At 44.8% G+C, this 23,628-nt stretch overlaps 1 protein-coding gene across 3 annotated transcripts in view; it reads left to right on the top strand.

Moving 5' to 3' along the window:
- AMOTL1 (angiomotin like 1) overlaps positions 1-23,628 on the top strand; it is a 132,787-nt gene that overhangs the window by 33,448 nt on the left and 75,711 nt on the right. The window lies entirely within an intron of this gene.

Here is a 23,628-nt window from a genome sequence, read left to right as displayed (position 1 = left end):
CCGCCCCACGGGATGCGGCGCCCCGGCGGGACCCGTCCTCCTCGCGGGGAAGTCTCGGCTCTGGCGGGTGGGGGCGGCGAAGGGGTCGCGCCCCAGACCCCGGGGCTCGGATCGCGTTAGCTGCTCCTCCTTTGTTCTCCCCAGACAAGTTTCTTCGACAGAAACTGGGGAGTTAGACTTAGCTCTCCCTTGCTGTTAGTGCTGCCTTGAAAAGAATCTGGTTTCATGGGGGAGAAATTAAACTTTCCAAGTGGAACTGGTTTTTCTTGGAATGTGACATTTGTGGCAGGAGGGAGATTGGCACGTCGGCCGATGACAGCCAAGCGGAGCCGGGCGCCCTGCGCTGGGGCAGGGGCCGAATCTGGTCCGTAGGCTGCAGGGCTGGAGGACCAGGCGGCGGAACGCACGACGCAGCGCGCACCCACCTCCAGGGCCTCAGCCTCCAGGACTGAGCTCGCGGCGACGTTTCCAAGTTTCCCCCTTAGGAGCCCAGGCCGAGAATCCCGGCTCCCCACCCGCAGCTCCCGCGCCGCGCCACGCCACGCCCTGCTCTGTAGTGTGTTGATTGGTGGCGGGCAAGACTTTCCCTTTCCATTTTTGTTTGAAGGTTTTTTGCTATTTTGGCTTGGGTGTTGGTTTACTGTCTTCAGATGGCAAGTGCTTTGGAAAATGCCCGGCTAGTGTACGGGATCACCTACCTGGACTGGGGCTTCAGTAGACGGGCGCCCTGGTCGTGCGGCCTCCTGAGGCTTTGCGCTTGGGACCGAACATTTTGTGTCCTTGGTCCCTCATCTCCTTTGCTCAGCCCTGATAAAGTGCGGACATGGTTGCCCATTTCCTTCTTTTGAGGCATGTTAGGAGAATCGAGCTTTTGTACTGCCTATCAAGTCCTTGGTGACGGCGTGGGTAGGCGGTCGCGAAGAGTCAGTTGTGTTACCCGAAGATGCTCTTTGGAACACCCCAAACAATAATGTTACTTGCCATAAGCGAGTAAAACCAGAATAGAGGAATATTAATAGCTACTATTCCAAAAAACTTCCTTCCTTTTCGGGAAGTGAAAAGTCAAGGCTTGAAATGTTGAACAGACATGGGTCGGTCCCTGCCAAACTGACTTAAGATTTCCCCTGGCTGCCCACCACTGCTGGCTGTCCCCCACTGCTGACTGCCCCCCCCCCCGTCTCCCCTTCCCCCCCCCACAACCCTGGCTGCCCCCCCACTCCTGGCTGTCCCCAACTGCTGACTGCCCCCCTACTCCTGGCTGCCCCCCCCCCACTCCTAGCTGCCCCCCATTCCTGACTGCCCACGGCTGCTGGACCCCAGTAGCTCTCTGTAGATGTCAGATCCAGGGTAAGGATTAAGGGAGCTCTCTGGATTGCAAGTTCTTGAAGAATCTAGACCAATGTGAAATTTATTTCCCAGGATGGGGTTCTGAGCATTGTAGTGCATCTACTGGGAGCATTCTTTATGGGAATTGTGTGGTAACAATATTTGAATACATTTTGAGCTGTTTTGCAGAGGAGTAAAGGGTTGGAAACCACTGATTTGACCACAGTGAAGAGGAGGAAGATGTCCAGCAGAGGTTTTAGAGATGCCTCCACTCTCCCTGGTGGGGTCTGGGGGGATGTTTAGTTTTTGGATGGGTATAGTTTGGCTTTTGTGAGATACATTTCTCAAGATAAATAAGGAAACCTGGTAAACCCTGCAAGGGGATAGGAGGGCGAGAAGGTGCTGCACTTATAATTATTCTCCCTCCCTCTTCTTTTTAAAATGCACAGAAGTCTTGGTCTTTTAGGTTCTGTGCTGATGGTGGAGAGCGAAGAATACTAATGTACCGAAGGGCATGTGGAGATCAAAGCATTTAAAAATACATCTTTTCATGGAAGCTAATGGAGGACTTTCAGTTTAAATGAGATTTAAAAGTGCTGTCGTTAAGAAAAGCACATGAATGCAGAAATGTGAGTAATTTTATGGGAAGGCACTCTGCTGATTAGACTTGAGAGTGTCTGCCCTTGGCCAGTGAGTCCGGAGGCTTCTCTGGGTAGAACTATGCTTTCTTTTTTTTTTTTTTTTTTTTTTTTGATATCTGCCCCTGTGGAGAAGAGCGGACCCAGGGCCTAGGGGAAAGATGGCCGAACTAATTGAAATTGGAAGGCAGCCTGGCTGGTGAGTGTTTAGCAGAAAAGTGCAGCCCCTAGGTACCAGTGTTGTTTTTCTCCATAGTAATTTGTGGAGCTGCTTTGAAAATGATAAAGTACTGTATCACGTAAGGCTTTTATTTTTATTTTTTTAAAAAAATAATGACTTCTGAAATAAGGGACTTGCTAGTGAAAATTGTAAAAATCTGAAAGCTTTTCCAGGCCAATCAAATAAAAGGAAGTTAACTCTATAAGACCTGTTAGTAGTTCTGATATGCAAAATTCTCCCCAAGTAGCACCCCCGCCCCCCCAAACCAAACCTCCCTGTGGCTATCTGCATTTCAAATGCATACGGAAGCAGCTCTGGTCAGGAAATTCTCTAGCGTTTTGAATAATTTTTCTCCTCCCATATTTTCATTAATTTTGGTAGGCTCTTGTGTCCCAGAATTCACTAGGCAATAGAATACTTGAAAAGCAAGGGGTATTTTGGAGGTCAACCAAGGGGACATATTTAATTATAAGGTTGGTTGGAAATAGTCTGAGGTTGTTGAGGTTTTTGTTTGTTTGCTTAGTGATTTTTTTTTAAAATTTTATTTTGTTGGTTTGACTTTGTTTTGTCTTGGAAGAAAGGCCAAATTTAAATCTTGGCCATTGTGGGTAGGTCAGTACTGTAGTTTTGCTGAAGGAAGCCACGCCTGGGCTTGTGTGTTGGCGCCCTGCCGGGTTCTCTAAATTGTGAGGCCCTTGGCCTCTGTTCTTGTGAAACAAGGCCTGTTCATTCCAGGACAGGATAGGACTCCTGGTTTCCCAAAGGGGTTCACACATCAGGCTTTTTTTTTTTTTTTTTCCTTTTTAAAAATTATTTTACTTTATTTTATGAGGGGGATAGGGAGGTAGCTCTAAGGTGTTAGGAAATGTATCCCTGTTAAGACTGTGGAGAATTGGATTTAACTTCAAAAAAAAATGAAGTCACATAGTCCTACTGTGTGCGTTTAAATCTGTGTTTGGAATCTCACTGGCCAGTCCACCTCTTTTTCTGTCATTTGGTTTTGCTTTTAAGTTAAGTGCCTGGAGTTCACTTTGTTTAAAAAAAAAAAAAAAAACAAACTTGTAACTTTGAAATGATTATAGCTTTATGGAAAGTTGCAAAAATAGTAGAGAGGTCCTGTGTACTCTTCACCCATTTTCCTCCATTGGTAGCATCTTACATAACCACAGTACAATAGAACTGGGAAATTGACATTGGTACAATCCACAGAGCATCGTCAGATTTCACTGGTTTTACATGCACACATTTGTGTTTGTGCATATATCCTTCTAAGCAATTTTTTCACACGTGTAGATTCCGGTAACCACCATCATGGTCAAGATACAGAACTATCTCATCACCTCAAGGATGTTCCTTGTGCCACTCCTTCATGGTGGCATCCACTCTCTCCTCCCTGCACCCATCTCTAAACCCCGATAACCACTAATCTCTTCTCCATCTCTATCTATCATTTTGAGAGTGTTACATAAATAAAATCATGTGGGGAGCGCCTAGGTGGCTTAGTCAGTTGGGTATCCGACTCTTGATTTTGGCTCATGTCATGAGCCCAGGGTCATGGGATTGAGCCCCGTGTTGGGCTCTGCACTGAGCATGGAGGCTGCTTGGGATTTTCCTTCTCTCTCCGCTCCTGCCCCCTGCTTGTGCTCTCTTCCTTTCTCTCTAAAAAAGAAAAAAACATAAGTTAAATAAAATCATGTGGCATATGACCTTTTGAGATGAGGGTTTTCACTCAACAGAACACCCTTGAGATCCACTCAAGCTGTCACATTATCAAGAGTCTGTTCCCTTTTATTGCTGAGTAGTATTTCATGGTATGGTTATACCACAGCTCGCTTAACCGTTCACCTACTGAAGGACATTTAGGTTGTTTCCAGCTTTGGGCTCTTACAATTAAAAGTTGCTATGAACATGTGTGCACCGGGTTTTGTACAGACATGTTTTCCTTCCTGCGGGATCAATGCCCAGGAGTGTGATTTCTGGATTTTGAATGGTTAAGTGTATATTTTGTGTTCTCAGAAACTGCCAAACTTTTCCAGAGTGGCTGTACAATTTTACATTCCCCCCAGCCATGTAGGAGAGATTGGGTTTCTCTGCAACCTCACCAGCATTGGTTTATTATTGTAGCTGTCCCAACAAGTGTTCTAGTCTCATCCTGGCTTTAATTTGCATTCCCTAATGGCTAATGATGTTGAACATCTTTTCATGTGTTTATTTCCCATCTGTATCTCCTCTTTGGTGAAATGTCTGCTCATGTTCTAACTGGATTGTTTTCTTCTTGTTGTTGTTGGTTTCTTTTTTACAGTTGAGCTTTGAGAGTTCTTCATATATTCTAAATATGAATCCTTTGCCATATATATGGCTTGTATATATATATATATATATATTTTTTTTTCCCAGTATGTAGTTTGCCTTTTTTATCTTTTTAACAGGATCTTTTGTAGGGCAAATGTTTTTAATTTTGATGAAGTCCCACGTATTGTTTGTTTTTGTTTTTGTTTTTTTCCTTTTATGGGTTGTGATTTTGGTGTCAAATCTAAGAACATTTTGCCTCGGCCTCCATCCCAAAGATTTTCTCCTACGTTTTCTTTTTTTGTTTCATAGTTTTATATAGTGTATTTAAACTGTAGTTCACTTTTACCCCCTCTTAAGAATGTGTATGTCTTGCTGCCCTTCTTGAAAACCATCCCTTAGGTGTTTATTATGTATTTAGCGTTCTAGAAGCACACAGTTGAATCAGGCATGTTCCCACTCTTAAGAGCTCACCCCTTAGTGCGGTCATTGTGTGGACATTTCCATGTATTATGTACAGTAAAGGAGATAAGCATGCTGTGCCGTGGAGCACTGAGCTGAGAGGGCTCGCTTTGATCGGGGGGTCAGGGCTTTCCTGGGCACGTTGCCCAAGCATGGTGAGAATGAAATCGATTCTTGCCTTTGATCCAGTTTTTGGATGTCTGTGTTGCCATGAATTCTTCACTGTGAGTTACCCTGGTTCTTGAGCACATGCTGAAGGACTTGGGGTAAACTGGGCGGTTGAGGGCTTTTTTGAACTGTATGTGGCATAACAGCTTAAAAAAATAATAAAGATCCAGTACTGACAACTCACTAACATAAAGAGTCTGAATGAAGTTAAACAGCTTCAAAATTAGAATGTGTTAAAATGGAAAAGGAGGTAGTATTTTGGATTGTTTAGGAACAGTAGACCTGGCTTGCTTCCTGACCCTCCTTCCTCCTTGCTGTGTAATCTCAGGACATTTGACCTGTTAAAGCCTCATGGATGAAATGGAAACAGTTGCCTCCTGGAGTTGCAGGAGAAACAGTGCCTATATACCATGTTGGGCAAATTGAAAGCATTCAGTAAACACTTGCTGCTGTTATTATTATTGTTATTATTATTATTATTACAGACCCATGGCTTTATGATGTTATGTGTATTTTCATCTATCTCCTTTTTCCGAGACACTGGAATCCCAGTTTTTACTCATAGAAACGTAGCTTTTCACAGTTGGGAACATTGTTATCATGTACCAAATATTATTTATTGAATGAGGTTAGAAGGTAGGGTACTCTATGCCCGATCTAGTACTGGCTATAAAATAGACCTTTTTTTCCTGCCTATAAACCCAAACTTTTGAGTAAAGAACAGTTTCCTCTCTGCCCCAGCCACGGGAGGTGGCGGGAGGTCTGCGTGCTGGCTGGAGTTCACCGTGCCTGTTAGCCTAGGTGTATGTTAGGTCAGGGCTGATGTCACCAGGATGCTTCACACCCGGCAGCTCCCTTTCCTTTCCCTTGATGACCATGTTGTTTGTTTCCCAGAGGAAATGGAATGGACCTTAGATACACACTTCTAGAGCAATGGCTCTGAAATGGGGGTGATGAGGTGATGCTGTGTTTGAACAAAACAGTCTGCGAGCCCCGCCCCCAGAGTTTTGTTTCAGTTAGCTCTTGGAGGGGCCTGAGAATCTGAATTTCTCACAAGTTTCCAGGTGATGCTGTCCCTGCTGGTCCCGGGACCACACTTTGGGAACCAGTATTTTAGAGCATAGTCTCCTTTTCATTGGACCTCGACTGAGGTGCTTAACTCTTTGGAACCGCATGTGTTCATGTTTAAACGACGGAGACTGAGCTAGATTGATTTCTAAGGTGATGAATTGATCTGCATAACCAAATGCTCGGCTCTAATCATTCTTCTGTGCCTCCCCTCTTTCCAGGCCGACTTTTCCTTCCCTCTGTTGTCTTTTATCCTCCTCGCTCCTCGGGAGATATTCCAAGTTACGGTGTATTGTTACCATCCACAAGCCATATTGCCTTGGCTAAGTCACTTAACCTCTGTAAAGTGAATGTGCTGACTCAGTACTTCCATCGAAAGGTGATTGTGAGGCTTCAGTGAGATAACACATACGAAAGGACTAAATACAAGGTAGAGCATGGTTCAGAATTCATTTATTACTTGGAGCGTCCTTGATTGCCCTTCAGGACAGTATCCTTGGACGTGGGGATGAACTGCTTCTCCTGATGCTAAATTTCACTGCTGCTGCGGGGCTTGTAAAGACCGCAGGAAATCCGCAGGGCCTTCGTGGAGAAGGTTCCCGCAGTAAACGGAAGGTGGGGGTAGGGTCTCTGAGGGCCTTCAAAATAGATACTTGATGTGTGGACGTGGTAATGACCAAAGAAGGGTTCAGTGCTGGAAAATAGCCTGAACAGATGCTGGACTGTTAAGAGTCCACTTCTTCACGGTAGAGAAATACAATTCCATGAAGTTTTTTTTTTTTTCTGGCATCTTTGGAAAATGTGACCTGTCCCCCGTCTGTTTCTTGTTTTTTTGTTTTTTGTCTTTTTTGAGGGGGCGTGGATAGGGAGAGGGCAGAGAGAGAGGGAGAGAAAATCTTAAGCCCCGATGCGGGGCTCCATCCCATGAACCACGAGATCATGACCTGAGCTGAAATCAAGAGCCAGACCCTTAACCGACGGAGTCACCCAGGTGCCCCTGACCCCCGTCTATTTTTATTTTGGGTTCTGGGTCTACACTGTCCACAGTAACCACTAGCCACATGTTGGCCATCAAAGTTAATTAATTAAGTAAATGAACTAAAAATCCTCAGTTCTGTTAGGCACAGTTCATATGCCAGCAGCTATTTCTGTCATTGCAGTGAGTTCCACTGGTCAGTGCTGTGCTAGAGACATGATAGTCCCAGTTTGATTGACAGCAACATTATGGGGCTTCATAGGACGGGAAGGTGACACAGTTTTGACTGAAATGAATCACTTCCCCGTTGAAGTCCTGCGTGGACTGAATGGGAGAAAAGACCACAGGGCAAACCCTCTGCCAACCTGAACCTCGTATTTGTTTTTTGTTTTGTTTTTTTAATATTTATTTTTGAGAGAAAGAGAAAGAGAGACAGAGTGTGAGTGGGCAAGGGGTAGAGAGGGAGACACAGAATCCGAAGCAGGCTCCAGGCTCTGAGCTGTCAGCACAGAGCCCGACGCAGGGCTTGAACCCACGAACCGTCAGATAATGACCTGAGCCGAAGCTGGATGCTTAACCACCTGAGCCACCCAGGCGCCCCTGAACCTCATCTCTGGAGGCTCATTTCATTTGGAGGGTGGGTCAGCGAGGCATTTGGGGTATGCCGGGAGTAGGTAGAGTTTACCAGGTTAGCAGGCTCTTACAGGAGGCTGTTCCCAGGGATGTTTGTGGCCTTGATTCCGTTCCTGGGATTCTCCCAGGTCCTTGAGAGAAGCAAATGGAAACACCAGTACAGAGTTAGCACTGAGAGGTTCTCCTGGGGAGATCTCGAGCCAGCCTGGACTCCTCTGCCTTGGGTCTGTTCCACTGTTGAACCAGCCTTTGTCAGTGCAAGGGGAAGGGGGGGGTGTGGCGGGCCTTTGCTCATCCCCGCCGGTGTCTGGGCTTGCTCAGATACCGTTCCACACTGCATCATCCTAACTGTTGCCTCCTTCGAAAGTTCTGTACACTGTAAGGTTCCTTTCCCTGCCTCACATCCGGGTGCCTGTGGTCGGCTTCCCAAATCCGTCTGGCGTGCCTCACCTTCTTTTGCACATCTACACCCCGGCTAGTGAGGCACTCATTACCCCACGGAACCCGTGCTTGCCACACAACAGGTCTTCCTGCTTCTGTTGTTTCGCACCTCTTCTCATCTACCCTGTCTTTCGCTTCTTTCCTCCACCCTTCTCAGAACAGGCAGAGCAAGAACAAGGATGATAGATACCTTGTCTTCCGGGCTGCTGTGTTTCTTGCCTTAGGTGGGGCTGTGCTGTGCCCTGTGGCCCTGGGCCAGGGAGGAAGGAGGCATCTCACATGTACCTGCTGCTTCTCAGCCGTAAGGGCTGCTCTGGGTAGTGTGACCCCGGAACATGACCCCCGAAGGCAGGTGTGAGACAGGCCTTTCCCTTCCGGACAGGAACTGCACCCTGAAGGCCTCTGGGCACCAAGTTTCTTCTGAGTAAGCTCCCTCTGTCTGGGGGGTTGAGGGAAAGGGGTAGGTGTGGAATTCTCTGGCAAGGCCCTGTTTCCCAAGGGACCAGTCTCTAACTCTCGCTGCAGTTTGGTTGATTGCTCACACTGGTGATGTGGGAAGAAGGGCCCCTAAGATCGCCTGCCTGGGATCTTGTTTTTGAACAATGGGGTTTAAAAGAGGAGGAGAAATAGACAAGGTGCTTTCAGAATTTTGGAAACCAGTGGATGCGGTACCTAGGAGATAGCATTAAATTCACAGCAGAGTGCATGTAACACCAATTTAGCTCCTTTATCTAGAAGAGTGGAAGGAAATGCCTTCTGAAATCACAGTAGCTTAAATTAAGAGACCTGGGGAAGTAATGTAAACAGCATCACAAACCTTAAATGTAACGGGAGTGTCAGAAAAGCAGGAGGTTTGCTAAAGGACATAACCCTTTAGGAAACCTAATAGACTGGCCTGATAGATCATACATGAGCGGCAGGGGCATGAAAAGTGGGGAGTACGTTTACTTGAGCTGACTTTGAGATTTGATCCTGTAAAATATTCATCCAAACAAAAAATTAAGACTATAAGATCTAAAAAGGTCTACTCTGAGATATGGATTATCTCAGTCCCGAGCTTAGAAGTAAAATTTTCTGAAAGTCTGAAGTTTCTTACCTTCAACTTTCTCCAAAATGGATTCTGGGAATTGGGAGACAACAATTGGAATGAATGCAGATATTAACATTTTAATGGCCTCTGTTAAGTGACTAAGATCACTTTATTAGTTTAAGAACGTACAATGTGTTATGTGTAATTAAACTTGCTCGTAAAGTGAACAGATTTTGTAGTGTTAAGTTTCGTAGTTAGGCAGTAGTCACGAATCTTCTAATTGAAACTACTTTGAAATATTTTCAGCTTCTCTTAAGGAAGGTACATGTTGAACCTCAGGGAGCATGACATTTCTCATTTTGGGGCAGACTATACATTAGGCAGACATTGGGATGCAGAGCCTTGAGTGACTCTGGACCACACAAGTCCATACTGAGGTGGAACATTTGCTACAGTGGAAAGATGCAGTTCTCCGTCTGCCACTTGAGGCTCTGTCACGTGCCTGGAACTGGACTAGGCCTGGGATATCTGCCCCCTGCGCCCCATGGACTTTATATTCTACAAGGCATGTAATGGAGTGCGGTGTTCGAAAACAGAAGGCAAATGAACTGCGTTTGTTCTGCTATGAGGACAAGAAACAATTTATAATCGCCTTCCAAGGATTTTATCTTCACCGTGAGCTGATTAAGAGGGAATGGGTTTAAATTACAGATACCATGACTTCTAGAAGCATGGGAAGAGTTCCCTGATGGGGAGCTTGGGAGGGCATGAGGGTTGTAGATGCAACCAAGGAATTACGAGAAGCGCGGGGGTGTCTCATTCTAGAAATCTCTTTACATTGAGTGAGTGCGGTTTAGTGTCCTGCAGGATTGTGGGAGGTGGGTCTGATGGCACGGCAGTGTTCATCTGCGGAGCTTTTGAGGAACTTCAGGAAGCTCGCATGGCTGGAATGGTAGCTGGCGCACATAACCAGGACCAGATCAGAGTCAGTAGGTTCTCCCAGCTGAGGGAGAGGAGCCCTTGGACAGTTACCAGGTGGGGGTGTGGCAGGGGGTCATCGGAGACACGTTCTGTGGCGGCAGCGCAGATTGTGTCTACATTTGCCTTTCAGTTTCCTCTTTGATTTGAGGGGGTTGTACAATCTGGGAAGAACAGTGGAACATTAGTGCTAATTATGCATGATGATTTGTTTGCAAAGCCTGCCTTACTTAATCATGTAGAAAAAGTATTTAGGACTCCATGATGTGCCGTGTGCTCATTCAGTTTAAGAAGTTAAAAAAACAAAACAAAAACCCGGACTCTTAATTCTGTTTATCCTGCAACTTTTCTGAATTCATGTCAATTTTTTTTTTTTTTTGGTGGAATCTTTAGGGTTTTCTCTATATAGTATCTTACCATCTGCACATAGTAACAGTTTTACTTCTTATCAACTTGGATGCCTTTTATTTCTTTTCCTTGCCTGATTGCTGCAGCAAGGACTTCCAGTACCGTATTGAATAAAAGTGGTCAGAGAGAGGACATTCTTGTCTTTTTCCTGATCTTAGAGGGAAAGCTCTCAGTTTTTCACCATTGAGTGCAATGTGTTGATCAATAACTATATATCTCCATTAAACAAAGCTTACAAAGTGAAATCCATGCTTACAGTGATGACCTTTGTGTTTGATTCAGACCTGAGATTCTCAGTCTCTGGAAATGTTCCTTATGCAACATTCACCGTGGAGCAAGAGGAGAGGTTTATTTCTTCTTATTTGTAATGCTTAGAAGAGAGGACAAATCGTACTCACTCCCCTGTAACCTCCTAATAAGTGTCCCCTTGTCCTTCTGGCTGAAGAGGAGTTTCCCTAGGCAGCTGAGGGTATTCAGGTTAGAGCCTGGTACCTGATACCTTCTCCAGGTCTACCTAGCCCTTGACTTGTATGCCTAGGTGGTAGACAAGTTAGGAATTTTGGAAGAGCCTTTGGATAATACCATGCATTCTTTCATTTTGGTCTGTGATAGTAGGACACACCATTAAGCTTATTTTCAGAGAAATTGTGTATATATATTTTTAATTTTTTTTAACATTTATTCGTTTTTGAGAGACAGTGTGTGAGTGGGAGAGGGGCAGAGAGAGAGTCACAGAATCTGAAGCAGGCTCTAGGCTCTGAGCTGTCAGCACAGCTAACAGAGATCATGACCTGAGCTGAAGTCAGACGCTTAACCAACTGAGACACCCAGGCGCCCTGAGAAATTGTATATTTTTTAAATGCTTATTTTTGAGAGAGAGAGAGAGAGAGAAAGTGTGAGCGGGGGAGGGGCAGAGAGAGAGGGGGACAGAAGATCTGAAGCAGGCTCTTTGCTGACAGCAGACAGGCTGATGCGGGGCTCCAGTGCACCAACTGTGAGATCATGACCTGAGACAAAGTCAGATGCTTAATGGGTTGAGCCACCCAGGTGCCCTGGAGAAATTGTATATTTTAAGGCTTCTCAACCTAAGTGCTTAGAAAATTGAAAGTGTAATTTTAGTCTAGTTTGTCAATCAGCTGAACAGTCTGACAAAACTTTAAATGTCTTCCTCTTTGATCTGCTTGAGCATCTTGCTGTTTTTAAAAAGCTCACGGATTTGATCATTTCTTGAAAGGGAATTTTATATCGTTGATTCCTGTTCCATTTCCCCACTCCGATTAAAAAAAAAAAAAGCTAAAATTTACTGAGCACTTATTATGTGCTGGAATACCATTCATAGCCCTTTGCATTATCGTGTGTAATCTTTATAACGGCCCTAAGTAGGAGGTCCAATTACTATCTCCCTTAACTGATAAGGTGAAAGGAAGCAAGAAGTTAACTCGTTTGCTCACAGAGCCTGGATTCTTAGATTGTTTAAGAAGCAGATTTGCCAAAACAAATCAAAACAAATTGGCCCGTTTTTCCCCCTTTCCATCTGGTGGCTGTTGTCTCCTCTACCTTTGTTGTTTCTTTAAATCTTTTAATACTTTGGTCTTTTGGCTTAATAGCATCACTGTCTTCGCTTCCGTCATCATGTCTTAACATCCTTCCTTTTGTCCCAGCATTGCCTGACTTCCTGCCGGGCAAGTTATTACAGTTTCTTTTCTCCCCACCTCCTAAAAGTAATCTCATGGAGCCTTTTCCTCTGGGGAAATATCATTGTTGATTTGTATTCCCTTTTATAAAAATCCCTCAAGGGCAAGAAGGTGTATTCACGGGCAGGTGTTTTCTAGAGAGGCTGCTGCCTCTCCTCTGATACATTTTCTTTAGTTATTGGAGTCCGTTGGTCTGACAGGTAGAGTTCAAGCCGTGCTTCACATCAAAGGGTCTCTGTGTCCCTTCAAGGCTCCCCACTTCCAGGGGCCGCAGGCACCTCTCTTTGTCCAGGCGGGGAGGCAACTCCCTCTCAGTTATAGCTGGTTTTGCAGCCATTTTCATCTTAAAGTTCTTTTTCAGTTTCATGACTTTTGGTCCCTTCCCCACAGAAGAGGCTATAGAATGGAAAGCCATGTTTCTCAAAGTGTGCTCCCTGGAGCCCTGGGGGGTTCCTGAGACCAAAACACGATCTTCATAATAACACGAAGACACATGACCACCGTACTGACATTTGTACTGATGGCACGAAAGCAGTGCTGGGGAGAACTTTGCATGGATCAAGGCAAGGGCACTGACTGTACCAGTGGTCTGTCTGCCCCTTACCAGCACACACGGTAGTAAATCTCCAAACTCAGGTGCACCTTTTTAATGCCTGTCATGATGAAATGGAAAGCACACAGGGTGTGCTCCTGCTGCAAACCGAGGCGGGGAGCTTAGCTAAAGGCTCTTCTCGTGGGACGCCATTTGTAGTTGAGAGAATGACCCACAAACCGTGGTAATTCCGAGTTCTTGGTTTATTGGGTATTTGCTAGATGTTTTCTCAAAAACGAGTGAAGGGAGCCTTCACTTTAAGAAAACCGATGGACACTCTTTGTTGCCAGTGATAAAACTCAGGCTTTCCAGTAAAAACTGGAATTTTCGAAAACTTGGATTTGCCACTGTGCACTTGACAACTTCCTAAAATGCCAAAGACTTTCCTGACGATTGCAATCCATTGTATATTAACAAAGGTGATTTTGTTGATATTATATACTTGAAAAATTTGCATGTGTGGAGGATTTGCATGGTGCAGTGAACCATGATTTTCCAAATGACCAATGTATGAAATTATGAAATCATGGAAAAGAGAACTCCCTCCAAAGTGAGAGATGGACCAGTAGATTTTAATGTACTAGAGTATAGAGGAATATCCAAGGCAGGATCACTGATACAGTTTTATAGTTCATACTGCAACCACCTTTAAGAAATTAGTACTTGTTGGGGCACCTGGGTGGCTCAGTCAGTTAAGCATCTGACTTCAGCTCAGGTCATGATCTCATGGTTCATGAGTTCGAGCCCCATGTCGGGCTCTGTGCTGACAGCTCTGTCTCTCTGTGTCTCTCAAAAATGAATAAACATTAAAAAAAAAAAAAGAAATTAGTACTTGTTGACTTTTGGTGTAGCTTCAAAGAACAGTCACAATTATCTGGAATGGCTATCATAATACTCCTCCTTTTTCCAAGTACATGTTCGAATGAGGCCACATTTCCTTGATCTTCTTCAATAAAAATCCTACAATAGATTGACAGCAGGAACAGATATGAAAATCCAGCAGTCTAGTAAGCCTTACCTTAAAGAAATTTGCAAAATTGTAAAATAATACTGTTCGCACTGCCTTTTGTCTTAGAAATGAGTTTTCATAAAAATGTTTCGTGTAACTGAGAATGGGTCCACTATTGTTGTTTTGAAATGAATTAGCATATATTTTAAGATTTCTCAGTTTCCATTTCTGATATGGTAAGGAGGGATAGATACGGCTCACAGAAACAAAAGCTTATTGGGTCCTCTGTAAAGAGGTCCTGAAACGAAAAAGTTTGAAGACCGTTGGTGTAGTGGTAAACACTGCACGCTCTGGGGCCAGACCATCTGGGTTTGAATCCTGGTTTTGCCCTTTACTAATTGTGCAAGTTATTCTCAGTGCCTTAGTTTCTGCACCTGAGAAGTGAGGATAATCCTCGTAGAGTTGTGAATGCCACGAAATCAGTGTGTATGCGTTCTTTTAGACCTAGGGAGAAACTATGTAGCTCTTGGCAGATTGTTTTAGAGAGGTCCATGATCCAAAGCATTGAGGCCTAAGAGAAGAAAGAGGTAAGCATAGCCCCTTAGCACAGTTACAGATCTAGGTGTGCGTGTCCCGAGACGGACCTGAACACTGGTGTCCCTGCTCGCCAGTCCGTGCTACCTTGAGCTTGCCTGCATCACCGCATTGGGCCACTGTTGGGCAGTTGTCTGCCTTAGAAGTCTGGACTGGCAGATTTGGGTTCCCATACCGGGCACTATCTTTCCCCTGGCAGATGCTTAATGTCACAGATGTTTGTGGAATGAACGAGTGATTGAAAGCACGGACGGATGGATTGACAGATGGATGAATTAGTGAGTACTTCTGCATTTTGCTGCCAATCAAGTTCACCAGACCCATGATCTTTTGTAACGTATAGGAATTATAAGAAACCAAATACTACCACAAGTACCTAGGTGTTTTAAAATACCGCTTAAATTCCGTGGAATGCTTTAGAACAGTCAAAACCGAATTTGCGTCTCAGCCTTATGGCTGTGAGCTGTGTGAGCCAGAGCGTGTCATTTATGTTTATGTTTTTAGGTAAAAAGGAGATAATGAGGCCTAATTCTCAGAGATGTGAGAATTACCTGAGATAATGTTGGTACCATGTATTGCTCGATGAATGTTATGTTCTATGTCTTCCTTCCCTGTAAAATTAGCTGCTTATCTTACATGACTGTGACGTAGTAGCTGTGTGATTTTTGAGTTTCAGATTTAGCAAGCATTTGTCTTGTAATATGGTAGGCATTTTCTCAGGCTTTATCTTATCATGTTGAATTAGATATCTTTGTTTTTAATTTTTTTAAATGTTTATTTATTTTTGAGAGAGACAGAGAGGCAGAGCGTGAGCAGGGGAGGGGCAGAGAGAGAAGGGAGACACAGAATCCGAAGCAGGCTCCAGGCTCTGAGCTGTCAGCACAGAGCCCGATGCGGGGCTCAAACCCACAGACAGTGAGCTCATGACCTGAGCCGAAGTTGGCCGCTTAACCCACTGAGCCACCCAGGTGCCCCTGGATGTATTTTTTGGTATAATCGCTTTATTGTGTCTTTAGAACAATACTTGAGATATAGCTGAAATAGCCATATTCCCTTACCTGGTCATTCAGGTTAGCAATTAGAAGGGCACTACAATTGCTGACTTTACTCTGAATTTATGAAAAAGTAACACATTTACACAAAGAATTCTTTACCAGAAGAACCGATTCAGGTTGATTGGTTTGTTTGTTTTAGGAAGAGTTGTTTACTCATCCGTTTGCGTTCATCAGATCCGTCATGTTTTGGCTTCAAGTGTGATTGATGGACAAGATTTCAGTTTATCACAACTTTTTTGGAGTGCATGTGTCATATCAGAACTTGTATGGCAGAGAAGCATAAGCCTCCTAGACGTGACTCTGTATTCAAATCAGCTGTCAAGTGAGGCCAAAATACATTTGGTCTGCACATGTGGAGATCCCGACAGGCCTGACATGGAGCTTGGAAGTGACATTTTTATTTTTTTATTTTTTTTTTAACGTTTATTTATTTTTGAGACAGAGAGAGACAGAGCATGAACAGGGGAGGGTCAGAGAGAGAGGGAGACACAGAATCTCAAACAGGGTCCAGGCTCTGAGCAGTCAGCACAGAGCCCGACACGGGGCTCGAACTCACGGGAACCGCGAGATCGTGACCTGAGCCGAAGTCGGACGCTTAACCGACGGAGCCACCCAGTCGCCCCTGGAAGTGACATTTTTAACACGTATACAGGTGACTGACACAGCACAGCCTTGGGATCCACTGTTAAAGTGGAGACACCATCGTGAAACTAATACGTGGTCAACGGAAGGGATGGGGAGGGGTAGCTTCATCAAGTGCCTTGGTGTTCTGGTGATTGGCAGAGAGCGTGCTATTATTACTTGAAGCTTTTGTGAAAAAGAGCACAAATGAAATAGTTCTGGATGCTTCTCTGCCTCATATAGTCCGAGAAAAACTTTCCTAATACCTTTCCCCATTGCCCACAAGCAAGAGTGTATCATTAAAACTCTCCTGATTTAAAATTAAAGAAAAAAAATTTTTTAAATTTATTTTTGAGAGAGAGACAGAGTGTGAGTGGGGGAGGAGCAGAGAGAGAGAGAGGGAGACACAGAATCCGATGCAGGCTCTAGGCTCTGAGCTGTCAGCACAGAGCCCAATGCGGGGCTCGAACGCCCTGAAGTCAGACGCTTACCGACTGAGCCATCCAGGCGCCCCAAAACTCTCCTGATTTTATTATTTTTTTTTTTTTAAATTTTTTTTTTCAATGTTTATTTATTTTTGGGACAGAGAGAGACAGAGCATGAACGGGGGAGGGGCAGAGTGAGAGGGAGACACAGAATCGGAAACAGGCTCCAGGCTCCGAGCCATCAGCCCGGAGCCTGACGCGGGGCTCGAACTCACGGACCGCGAGATCGTGACCTGGCTGAAGTCGGACGCTTAACCGACTGCGCCACCCAGGCGCCCCTCTCCTGATTTTAATGTAAGAAATTAGTCAGGAAAAGAGGACTCAGAATTAAGTGTGCGTTATTGCGGAATTTTTGGAAGGCAGAATGACGTTGCAAAAAAAAGCTTTGATTTTGTCTGTGCTGCTGGCTAGCTCTGGGCCTCTGGGCATTACTTAACCACTGTGAGCCTAGTCCCTATCTACAAAACAGAAATAGGGTGTTGACAATTACACATGATGATTTTTATATCGTCCCTACATTCAATAGGCCCTCAACAAGTGGTAGCTCCTTCTACTATTGATTATACTCTTATTACTAAAGGGATGTTCAGTTTTGGGGGAACATTGGTTGATTTGAATTATCGTGTCCAGTTATGAGTCAACATTGACTCCTGAGGGAGGTGAGTACAAGAAGACACAGTGAGTGTAAGGAGACGGGGAGGGCGGTGGAAGGAACCTGATGGCAGGTCTGAGCTGCTCTTGTCCTCTGTGGCTCAGAGAGGGAGCCTTGAGAAGCATAATTATGCATTCATGTTGCCATCTTGTGTCTTGGGGTTTATTTTAAGGTTTCTCATCCTGTTTGTTTTCCTTTGTTCAGAAAAGATTAAGTACTTACTGTCTGCCTGCAGTGATAGAAACACATTTGAAAGCAATGGAGCTCACGTGCCAGTAAGTTTTTTTTTTTTTCCAATGGGAACATAATGTATGCCAGGGCCACCCAAACGAATACGTTTCTGGTCCTGAAATTGATTAAAGATTATTGAAGTTTCACTTATTTAATTAAATATAGGGCTTAGTTATTAAAACGCACCTGAGTGCGTAGTTCTAGAGATCGACTATATACTGTAGTGCCTGTAGCTAACAATACTGTATTTTTTATGCTTAAAACATGCTAAGAGGGTAGATAGTATGTTAAATATTCTTATCACACGCACACATATTAATAAAGGAGGTGGGAGAGGACTTAGAGAGGTGATGGGTATATCTGTGGTCTCGATGATGGTGACGGCTTCGTGTGTGGATACTTATCCCCAAACTCGACAAGTTTCTATGTTAAATGTGTACATTTTTTTAATTATCCGTTTTTTTAAAAAAAATATTTATTTTGAGAGAGAGAGAGAGAGTGTGTGAGCAGGAGAGGGACAGAGGGAGAGGGAGAGAGAGAATCCCAAGCAGGTCCCATGCTGCCAGTGCAGAGCCCGACGCTGGGTGCAATTTCATGAACCGAGAGATCATAACCTGAGCCAAAATCAAGAGTCGAGCGCTTAATCCACTGTGCCACCCAGATGCCCCTAAACATGTACATCATTTTCAATGTCAAGCATATCTTGATAAAAAAAATTTTTTTAAGTTATCCGAAGTAAAGAATTTCTGGAGTCCAGGTACTTCTAGTTTTAGATAGGTTAACTACCAAATATATCTACCTGAAATAAAAATTATGATATTATGTACAATTTGAGTCAAGGTAGTTAACCAGCCTTTGGATTTTATGTTAAAATCCAAAATTAGAAGATGATTTTCTCTTTGTAGATAAAATCTTTTTCTCATGGGATACTCATGTGTGCTTGTGGTGACTCTGCGTGATAGGTAGGGACTAGGATGATTCCTTCTTCTTATGGTGGGTGACTGGGCACCCCCAGAGAGAGGTCTGTTGACTCTGGTCCTGCTCCCAGACCTTTTGAAGAAGCACGCGCCAAAGCCTGCATTTAGGGCACAGTCCCAGGACACAGGGCTCACCTGCAGGGGTTGAGCAGAATGAAAGAGCACCTTCCTCTAAGAGCTGGCTTGTGTTCTCCCTGTGCAGACTCCCTGTGATGTCACTTGAGAATCGTGGACAGAGCCCCTACAGGAAATGGATCATAGTATGCTTGTAATTAACGTGTTTTAGCACTAGGTGGCTTTCTCTCGTTTTTGTTCCCCAGTAGCTTTTACCAAGCCTTGGTCTCCTGATTGGTTTGAAAGAGACAGAATCATCTTTGAGCTACTTTCTGTAGAATTAAGAATATGCTTATAACTGGTTACTTAAAAATGTATCTTAATTCCATCAATATATATTTATTGAGTGCCCATTATGTGCTAGAAACTAGCACGTACTGTGAACATATGCAGATGATTCATTGATTCAATAAACGTGTTTGGAGCTCTTACTGTGATTTTATTTCTGCTAGACACTGGAGAGACAAAGGTGAATAAGATATGGTCTTCTGCTGCTGATCAACTTACGAGTTAACAGGGAGAGAAAAAGACGAACTAAATACATAGGCAGTTTAATAGTGGCAGAAACATGCGTGGAATGTGATGGGAGCACAGATGAGTGGCATATAAACATTCGGGGGGCAAGGGGTAGATGACTTCCCAGAGGAAGTGGCACTAGATAGAGCTTCAGAAAACTTTCAGACAGTGTGCATGCACACACACACACACACACACACATATAATTTAATGTTTATTTATTATTTAGAAAGAGAGAGAGAGCACTAGCCGGGGAGGATCAGAGAGAGAGAGGGAGTCACAGAATCCTAAGCAGGCTCCAGCCTCTGAGCTGTCAGCACAGAGCCCAGTGCAGGGCTTGAACCCACGAACTGTGAGATCATGACTTGAGTCAAAGTCAGATGCTTAACTTACTGAGCCACCCAGGCGCCCCGTCAGCATACATATTTGAGCATTGAGTATGTGCCAAGGAAAGAGTTTTCCGACTTGGTGAGAAAGACCTTCCAGACGAAGGAACCTTTGAGGGATCACAAGTATTTCTTTGGGGTTTGTGCAAAGGGTATTTGGGGCAACAAGGCAGATTGTGCTAAGTCATGTAGTACTTAGGATACAGACAATGCTGAGTTTTTATGATGGGGGTCAGAACAATTAATTTTTTTTTAAATGTAAGTCTCTATCAGAAGTGCTTGATTATAAGCACAAAGTGACTTCGGCTAACTTAAGCAAAAGAGGAATTTATTGGAAGTATATTAGGCAGCTCACATATTAACAGGAAGGCCCAGAAAATGGGCAGGAACCTAGGTGAAAATACACCAGGAACCCAGCCAGGGACACGGTGTTTGTCTTGTGAGGACCGATGCTCCTGGAACTCCTGGTGATACTGTTACCACAGGTAACTTACCTGCACCTTTTGTCCCTGTGTCCTTTCCTCAAGACTCACAGTCTTTGGCTAGAATATCCAGTTGACTTGAGCTTAGGCTGTTCTTGCTGCTAGAACAGAGAAGGGTACTTTTGGCTTCTGTGATGGGAGCCAGAACCTACCCCCAAGGTTTACACAGTGAGTTCAGGGTTTCCTAACACTGAAAGTATTTTAGAGTTTTGTGATTGACTCTCAGGAACATGCTAGGTAGTTGAATCACCTATTTTCGAAATTATTTTGCATTTCTCTAGTGTTACGAAAATAACGAACTAAAATTTAAAAAGTTTATTAAAAAGCTCCCTTAAATACTGGCTTCTGAGTCATCCTCCTCCTTACCCATATCCAAGTGACACTGAACTCTCCATTCCTTAAAGAGATGAAATACTTTCTTCTTCTTCTTTTTTTAATGTTTATTTTATTTTCGAGAGAGAGAGAAAGCACGAGCCAGGAAGGGGCAGAGAGAGAAAGAGGGAGAGAATCTCAAGCTGGCTCCACGCCACCGGCACGGAGTCCAACACGGGGCTCCAACCCATAAACTGTGCGATCACGACCTGAGCCGTAACCAAGAGTCAGATGCTTAGCTGACTGAGCCACCCAGGCGCCCAAGATGAAACACTTTCATGACTCAATCCCTGTGCTTCTCCTTTTACCTCGCTGTGTTGATCTCTCCTTCTTAGCACCCTCTCCTCACCCCACAGCAGGTTGATATCCTCCTCACTTTTTTCTGCTCAGCTCACCTGTCTCTTTCTTCTTGTCATTTCAGCTTGCTATCACCTCCCTAATCGACAGGTAGTGATGGATTACTTCTGGGCCCCCAAAGCTTTGTGTCCCTTTAGTCGAGCACTTACTCTGCAAGGAAATTTGGGTGTGCACGTGTGCACGTTGGTCTCCAGAACTAGAGCATGATCTCCTGAGGCCAAGGACGGTCTTACTCATTTCTTGTATTTAGAGCTCCTAGCACAGTGCTCTGTTGACTGCATTGTTACTTGAAAGGGTAAGCATACATTCCGCATTTTGGTTCCCACTGATGATGTCTCCAATATTCCTAAAAAAGCATTACCAAGTTAAGCTTGCCTTTAAAGTTAATCACAAGTTCCACTTCGAGAAAGTCTAAATTAAATAGCTATTAGTGTATTTATTATTTTATTTGTTCGCCACAATAGACAAGATTGCTCCGGGGATCAGAATTCACACTGGGTGCTGAGGTGGACTTTAGGGGTTGGGAATCTTGGAAACCTTCCTCCCTCCCACCTCTCTCCGTCCCCATCTTGGGTTTCAAATAATGGTTCCTTGGGTGAAAGAGATATTCCAGTGCGTGGAGATTCCTGTTTCCTGTTTAAAAACGTGTGTTGCCGGCACGTATTCCTAGAAGAGGGTGCCCTGACCTGTCCGTGCTTCTGCACTCAGGTCTCAGGCTCCTGGAGTGTGAACTGGCCAACCCACCTGGGCTAGCTGGGTTTCGCAAGAGTACTTGTGAACAGACTTGCCTTTATTTTTCAGGCACTGGTCATGGGTTCTCCAGGCCGCTTCAAAACATTGTTTCCTAGGGCATCTGTCTCCCTGAGCAGAGTATTCCACTCCCCCCGGAAAAACCTCCAGTTCTGCCAGAATCAAAAGGCTTGGTTGCTTACATTTAACTTTGAGGCGGCTGGCACACTCAGCAAATTCCTTAGCTCTTTGAAAGGGAAGGTAGAGGCCACAGGATTGTTTGTTGCTATGTTTAAAATTTCTGTTACAAAGTTATAGGAGGCTAGACTAATCTAAAGGGTGAAGTGGTTTTTAAATGCATTAGGGGGTTTGGATTAGGTGGGCCTGGGAGAAAGTTTTGGGCTTTGGGGAAAGAACACCTGGGAGTTGTTTTGCAGTTCGTGGAGGGTTTGAGGAATGGGCCTCTGGCCTGCAGGGGAAAGCAAGTGCCCCCCTCATGTTAGGGAACACTTAATGGAACATTTAAGGGAACATTCCCTCATTTAAGGAAAAGTGCAAGGGGTCATGGGGAACTCCCGGAGACTGGCTTTGGGGGGATCTTTGACCTTTCCTTAAACTTGGGCCTATTCCAGAGGACGGTGCCGTGTTCTGCATTGGCCAGCAAGTAGTAGGAGGGGTATCCCTTACACATCCTCCTTGCAGAAAGTGGCAAGTATGTGGGTGGTGCCTGCCTTCCAGCTTCCCCAGGACGGTAGCACCAGACTATATTAAATGGCTGCTATAAAATACGAGACAGTTGGAGGGCACCTGTGTGGCTCAGTTTGTTAAGCGTCTGACTCTTGATCTCAGCTCAGGTCTTGATCTTGGGGTCTTGAGTTCAAGCCCCACCCAGCGTTGGAGCTTCTTACAAAAAAAAAAAAAAAAAAAAAAAAAAGGCAGTTGATGCTTAAATGCTAAGTTGTGAGCTCACATCATAACTGGTACCCTAGGTGAGGGAAGGAAGGCCAGTGTGTGTGTGTGTGTGTGGGGGGGGGGTTGTCTACAGGAGGTGGAGTGAAGAGGTTTGTTGGGGTGAACCGTAAGGGACCTGGGGAGAGGAGTGTGCAGGCAGAAGGCATTCCCGGCTGGAACCTGGAAAATGGGGGTGACATGGTCACGGGACACTGGGATGCTGAGTAGAGCACCCAGGCTGTTGACAGCAGAGGAGCAGCCAGATGGCAGGCGGCCTTGAAAACGAAGCAAAATTTGAATTTGAGACCCTCGCCAAAACAGTTATGTGCAAGCTAGTGGCCTTCCAGAAGTGGGATTTGAGGACAGGAGCTTTCCTAGTTCTGCGAGTGTTGGATGATGATAGGGTGGCAGTTTGAGCGTCCTCCGGTGTTTAAACGCAAAGGACACTTCTGAGCCTGTTACATTAGCCTCTTGACAGATTCACGATCTGATCTTAGGGAAGGAACTAGCTACAATGGAGGTGGAGCAGATGAGAGGCGATCGCCAGGTTTCTGCGCCCCGTGCCCACCCCAGAAGGCTCACTTCATTTTACCTTAATTCATTTTAACTTCGACAGTGATGCCCTTTGTTAGTGCTGTATTGAGTAAGGAAAACAAAAAGTCTTGTTCAGGGTCACATTACCTAAAGGCCTCTGGACGGTTACAGAGAAAGTAACAGCATAAAACCATAACGGGAAGGAAGCTTCAGCACTTTTAGAAATAAGCAGTCACGCTCACAGAAGCAAAAGATTCTTCTCGTCGACACGTGACACGCAGGGTTTATAACGAAGGGACCGTTCTTGGTGAGATGGATCACAGTCACTATGAGGCAGGAATGGTGACCCCTCAAAGCAGAATTCCAGACCCTCACCCTTTGTGGAGTGCAGCACGAACAGATCCCTGGCTTTCCTTCAGGGCACGAGCCATAGGAGCTGCCAGAAGGGGGCCCTGTAGACGGGGGACTCCTTTACACTGGCCTTAGCTGGTTTTCCATTGCTTTTGCCGGTTTCCCCATGCAGACTAAAGCTGTCAGTGATAGTTCTGGGACAAGGACTGGTTTGAAAGAAGCAGGTGACTGCAAATTGGTAAGTCAGGAGGACCCGGTGTGGAAACAGTCTTTAGGAAGCCCCTGGGGCTACGGCATGTGCCTATCACACACCTTGGAGCAGGATCCTTGATTGGCTGCGTGCTGCCCT

Source organism: Lynx canadensis, chromosome D1, assembly GCF_007474595.2.
Source record: "Lynx canadensis isolate LIC74 chromosome D1, mLynCan4.pri.v2, whole genome shotgun sequence".
NCBI lineage: Eukaryota > Metazoa > Chordata > Mammalia > Carnivora > Felidae > Lynx > Lynx canadensis.
This window is presented reverse-complemented; position numbering and strand designations above follow the sequence as displayed.